The 5,554-nt window shown below is 38.1% G+C and overlaps 1 non-coding gene across 1 annotated transcript; it reads left to right on the top strand.

The window, feature by feature from the left end:
- The first annotated feature begins 4,576 nt into the window (after positions 1 to 4,576).
- Positions 4,577 to 4,702, top strand: LOC142873242 (small nucleolar RNA SNORA81). Its single transcript, XR_012921279.1, has one exon. It is a non-coding gene; the product is annotated as a small nucleolar RNA SNORA81 (small nucleolar RNA).
- The last annotated feature ends 852 nt before the right edge of the window (positions 4,703 to 5,554 follow it).

Below are 5,554 nucleotides of genomic sequence, written 5' to 3'. Positions count from 1 at the left end.
ATAGACTAATAAAGTAACTTATGTTACTTTATTCTCATAAAGTGGTAATATTATCCCTTTTTATAGATAGATAAAGAGCGAGGTAAGGGTGAACCCATATTTGCCTGACTCCAAAGCTGTCCTCTTAATTACTGTGCTCTTTAGCAATATCCCCTCAGGCCTATGCACTAGAGTACCCACATTGGTTGTTTCTCATGGAGCGTAACATGGGTGCTTATCCAAAATGCTTGGGGCCAGAAATGTTTTGGATTTTGGATTTTTTTTCCAGATTTTGGAATATTTACATATTCATAATGAAATATCTTGGGGCTGGGGCCCATGTCTAAATATGAAATTCACTTATTTCATATACACCTTACACACATAGACTGGAGGTGATTTTATATAGTATTTTCAATAATTTGTGCATAAAACAAAGTTTTTTACTGTGACTCATCACATGAAGTCAGGTGTGGAATTTTCCACTTGTGGCATCATGTTGGCACTCAAAAGTTTTCTGATTTTGGAGCATTTCGGATTTTGGATTTGGGGATTAGGGACACTCAACCTGTAATAACACCTTATACTGGCTGGCCTTTTTCTGTTTCTTACTTTCCTACTTCTCTAGAGTGTTTCCTGGGATCACCTACTCTATTATTAATAGTTTGCTGGGGCTGGCATAACAAAATACCACACACTGGGTGGCTTAAATGACAGGCTGGGAAGTCCAAGATTAAGGTGTCCGGTAGGTTTGGTTCTTTCTAAGTCCTCTCTCCTTGACTTGCAGAAGGCCACCTTCTCCCTGTGTCTTCATACAGTCACCTGTCCTTGTGCACAAATGTCTGGTGTCTGTGAGTCCAAATTTCCTCTTTTTACAAGGTTACTAGCCAGCCTGGATTAGGGCCCACCCTAAAGACTTCATTTTGACTTAATCACATTTTTAAAGACCTAATCTTCAAGTATGGTTATATTTTGACATACTAGGGGTTGGGACTTCAACCTACAAATTTGATGGCGGGGGACACAAGTCTTCCCATAATGCCTACCAAATAAACCACTTCACTTGAAACTTTGCTTCAGGGTTGAATCTAGGAAACACCAATTAAGATAAAACAAGGAAGATACTGCTTGACATACAGTACTAAACATTTCTTTAGCATTTTTTGTAGTGGGATTCACTGACAATGAATTCTCCTAGTTTTCATATATCTTAAAATGCCCTTATTTTCCCTTTTATTCTTGAAGGACTTTTAAAAATAGACTATTTTTTAGAGCAGTTTAGGTTCACAGCAAAATTGAGCAGATAGAGAGGTCCCCTAGACCACCTGCCCCCACACACGCATAACTCCCCCATTACCAACATCTCCCGCCAGATTGGTACATACATTACAACTGATGAACTTTGACACGGCATTATCACCCAGAGTCTGTAGTTCATATTCAGGTTCACTCAGTGTCATACTTTCTGTGGGTTTGGACAAATGCATAGTGACATGTATCCACAATTACACTATTACAGAGAGTGTTTTCACTGCCCTAAAACATTCTCGGTGCTCTGCCAATTCATCCCTCCCCCACGTAACTTCTGGCAACCTTGATTTTTTTGTTGTCTCCATTGTTTTGCCTTTTCCAGAGTGTCATATACAGTAGGTGGAGTTGTACAGTATGTAGCATTTTCTGATTGGCTTCTTTTTTTTTTTTTTAGACAGAGTGTCACTCTGTTGCCCAGACTAGAATGCCCATGGCATCAGCCTAGCTCACAGCAGCAACCTCAAACTCCTGGGCTCAAGCAATCCTCGAGTCTCAGCCTCCCAAGTAGCTGGGACTATGGGCATGTGCCACCATGCACGGCTAATTTTTTCTATATATTTTTAGTTGGCCAATTAATTTCTTTCTATTTTTAGTAGAGACAAGGTCTCACTCTTGCTCAGGCTGGTTTCGAACTCCTGACCTTGAGCAATCCTCCCGCCTCAGCCTCCCAGAGTGCTAGGATTACAGGCCTGAGCCACCACACCCTGTCTCAGCTTGGCTTCTTTCACTTAGTATTATGCATTTAGGTTTTCTCCATATCTTTACATGGCTTGATAGCTTCTTTAGTTTTAGCATTGAATAAATATTGCATTGTTGAAGTTCCACAGTTATTTTTCCATCGACCTACTGAAGGACTCCTGGTTTCCTCCATTTTTCAGCAATTATGAATAAAGCCACTATAAACATCTGTGTGCTTGTTTATGTGTGGACATAAGTTTTCAACTCCTTTGGGTGAAATACCAAGGGGTGCAAATGCTGGATCATATGGTAAGAGTATGTTTACTTTTGTGATAAACTGCGACCTGCCTTCCAAGGCCACTCTCCCATTCTGCATTCTCACAAGCAATGACTGAAAGTTCCTGTTGCTTCACATCTTCTTTAGCATTTGGTGTTGTCAGTGTTTTGGATTGTAGCCATTCTAATAGGCATGTAGTAGCACAGAGTTGTTCTAATTTGCATTTCCCTGGGGATATTTTTGCTAGATATAAAATTCTAGATACAGAAGCTCCTCAACTTAGAATGGGGTTATGCCTTGATAAACCTACTGTAAATAAAAAATATCATAAGTCAAAAATATCATAAGTGTTTAATACCCTAATAAATCCATCCTAAAGTCAAACATCATAAGTTGAAACATCATAAGTTGGAGACCATCTGTACTTTTATTAAACATAGAATTCTAGGATCCAGGTTTTTTTTTTCTTTTCAGCACTTTAAATACATCATTCATTGCCTTCTGGGTTCTGGTAAGAAATCAGCTGTCATAAGTATCATTTTTGCCCTGTCTACAATGTGCCGTTTTTCTCTGGCTGCTTTAAAGATTTTTTTTTTTTAATTTTGGTTTCCAGTAGTTTGATTATGACGTGCCTAGGTGTGGTTCTGTTTGTACTTATCTTGCTTAGAGTTTGCCAAAATCTTGTACATTTCACCAAATTTGGAAATACTTTGGCCATTAGTTCTTCAAATTTTTGGTCATTTTCTCTCTCTCTCTTTCTTCCTCTCTCTCTCTCTCCTCCTGGGACTCTAATTGCACATAGTTAGACCTCTTGATGTTATTTAACAAATCATTGTGGCTCTGCTCATTTTTGCCCAGGATTTCTTCTGTTTCTTTTTTTCAAATTGTATAATTTCTATTGATTTATCTTCAAGGGCACTAATTCTTTTTTCTGTTATCTTCAATCTGCAGATAAACTTATCTAGTGAATTTTCTTATATCAGATATTTTAATATTTAGTTCTAGAATTTCCATTTGATTATTTCTTTATTTTTTATTTTTTTTAGACTCTGCCTGGGCTACAGTGCTGTGGCGTCAGCCTAGCTCACAGCAACCCCAAACTCCTGGGCTCAAGCGATCCTACTGCCTCAGCCTCCCAAGTGGATGGGACTACAAGCATGTGCCACCATGGCCAGCTAATTTTTTATGGATATATTTTTAGTTGTCCAGCTAATTTCTTTCTATTATTTTTAGTTGATACAGGGTCTTGCTCTTGCTCAGGCTGGTCTAACTCCTGAGCTCAAATGATCCGCCCACCTCCGCCTCTTAGTGATTATTTCTTTATAGCTTCTCTTTTTCTGATGAGATTTCCTCACTCATTAAAATCATATTTTCTTTTACATCCTTAAGTATAGTTTTAATAACTGCCTTAAAATCCTTGTCGGCTAATTACAATGTATGAGGCATTCTGGGATTGGTCTCCCAGATTGTCTTTTCCTTTTGAGTGTTGGGCACATTTTTCTGTTTCTTTTCATTAATACATCTAGTAATTTTGGATTGTATCCTAGATATGGTGAATGAATGTTAAATTGTAGAAACTCTGAACTCTGTTATGTTCTTCTCAAGAATATTGGTTTTTCTGTCTCAAACTGTGTTTTGAAAAAAATTGTTTTTTGTTTAAGGAGAGAGTTAATTGGGCAGAACTCAAACACCAGACTGTGTCTCCTGTATGTTGGGCAGAAGCTGAAATCTTTGTTCAGTTCTTTTAAATGTATATGGGCTCCTTAGATTCTTCCCTGTACATGCATAGTGCAGGAGCCAGCCAAATTTGCAAGTAGAATGTATACTCATAAACTGGTTTACACTTCTCTGGCTCTCTCCCTTCTAGAATATTATCCTTCACATTCTAGCTCTGGTTGCTCTGAACTCTGACTCTTAATACTTAACCTGCAAGACTATAAGTTAATGAGTGTAACCACCCCATGTTTTGCTGATTGGAGCCTGCCCTCAGATTGAGTCATAAAAAAATGGAAAACTTATCCAATGTCTTTCCTTTCTTCTAAATGTTGATCCCCCTCCATTTTCTGCCTGCTTTGGTCATTTTTCAACGCCTTCATATAGTTTTTTTTAAATATTTTGTCAAGAGTTTATAAGTATTAGTTGTGTAATGGTTGGTCTAATATATGCTGTTCTGCCATTAATGGAAGTAAAAATCTCATTTTTTCTTTAATCAAAAAAACAAAAACAAAAAAACTATCCCACATCTAGACATTTGTATCATATTTATTTATTTATGTCAATTCTGTTTCTCCCCATTGAACATGCTTTGACTTGTTTTTGCTTTTGTTTCTAACCTTTTAGATATAAACCTTTTGAGTACACACAGAAAGAAAAGTAACTGCACTGGAGTGTTAAGACTGGGCTGGACCTCTTTCTTAATGTCCAGTGTCCTTTGTCTTAAGATTTGGTGCAGGCTGGGCGCGGTGGATCACGCCTGTAATCCTAGCACCCTGGGAGGCAGAAGTGGGAGGATCACTCAAGGTCAGGAGTTTGAAACCAGCCTGAGCAAGAGTGAGACCCTGTCTCTACTAAAAAAATAGAAAGAAATTAATTGGCCAACTAAAAATATGTAGAAAAAAAAAGATTTGGTGCAATACATTGTAAGGGAAAAAATAGATATAAACCTTTTGGAGAGAGGACTGTGTTTCCACCCTCACCCTCACCCCCACCCCCATGTCATCGTGGTCCCATCTAACCTCCCTGATGAAAAGCAGCCAGGCGTTTTCCTCCAGAACCTGCACACTCACAGTACTACTAACAGTACCTTTACTTGTTCTGACTTATTCTATTCCTGTGGATGAGTGAGTAGAAACATAATGGAATGGAATTTTTTTTCCCAAGGTTAAGGACATTCCTGGGAACATTTCCAAGCAGTCCATTCAATTATTCTCTTTTTATTGATGAGGATTTTATGCAGAGTTTTCTAGAGGTTTGAACAGTAAGTTTCTGAATAAAGGGGATTTGAGTTCACATGCAGTGGCATAACCAGAAAAGAGAAAGGACCATCGTTCTGGGACATGAGCCAGAGCAAGTGGACAACATTGCAGAGGGAACCTACCAGGCCACTTAGTCAACTCAATTCAAGAAGCCTTTATGTGGCATACTATGGTGGCCTAGGAGAAAAGACATTGAAGTATACTATAAATGGTTTTTTTCAAAACAGTTTTATTGAGATATAATTTGCATAGCAAACTATATATTTCTTGAGAATGAATCATGTCTGAATGAATGGATAAGGAGTTTCCAAACAACTTTCTCAGTAACTACTCT

This window comes from Microcebus murinus, chromosome 9, assembly GCF_040939455.1.
Source record: "Microcebus murinus isolate Inina chromosome 9, M.murinus_Inina_mat1.0, whole genome shotgun sequence".
Classification (NCBI taxonomy): domain Eukaryota; kingdom Metazoa; phylum Chordata; class Mammalia; order Primates; family Cheirogaleidae; genus Microcebus; species Microcebus murinus.
Note: the sequence above shows the minus strand (reverse complement) of the source record. Positions and strands in the feature narration are given on the sequence as shown.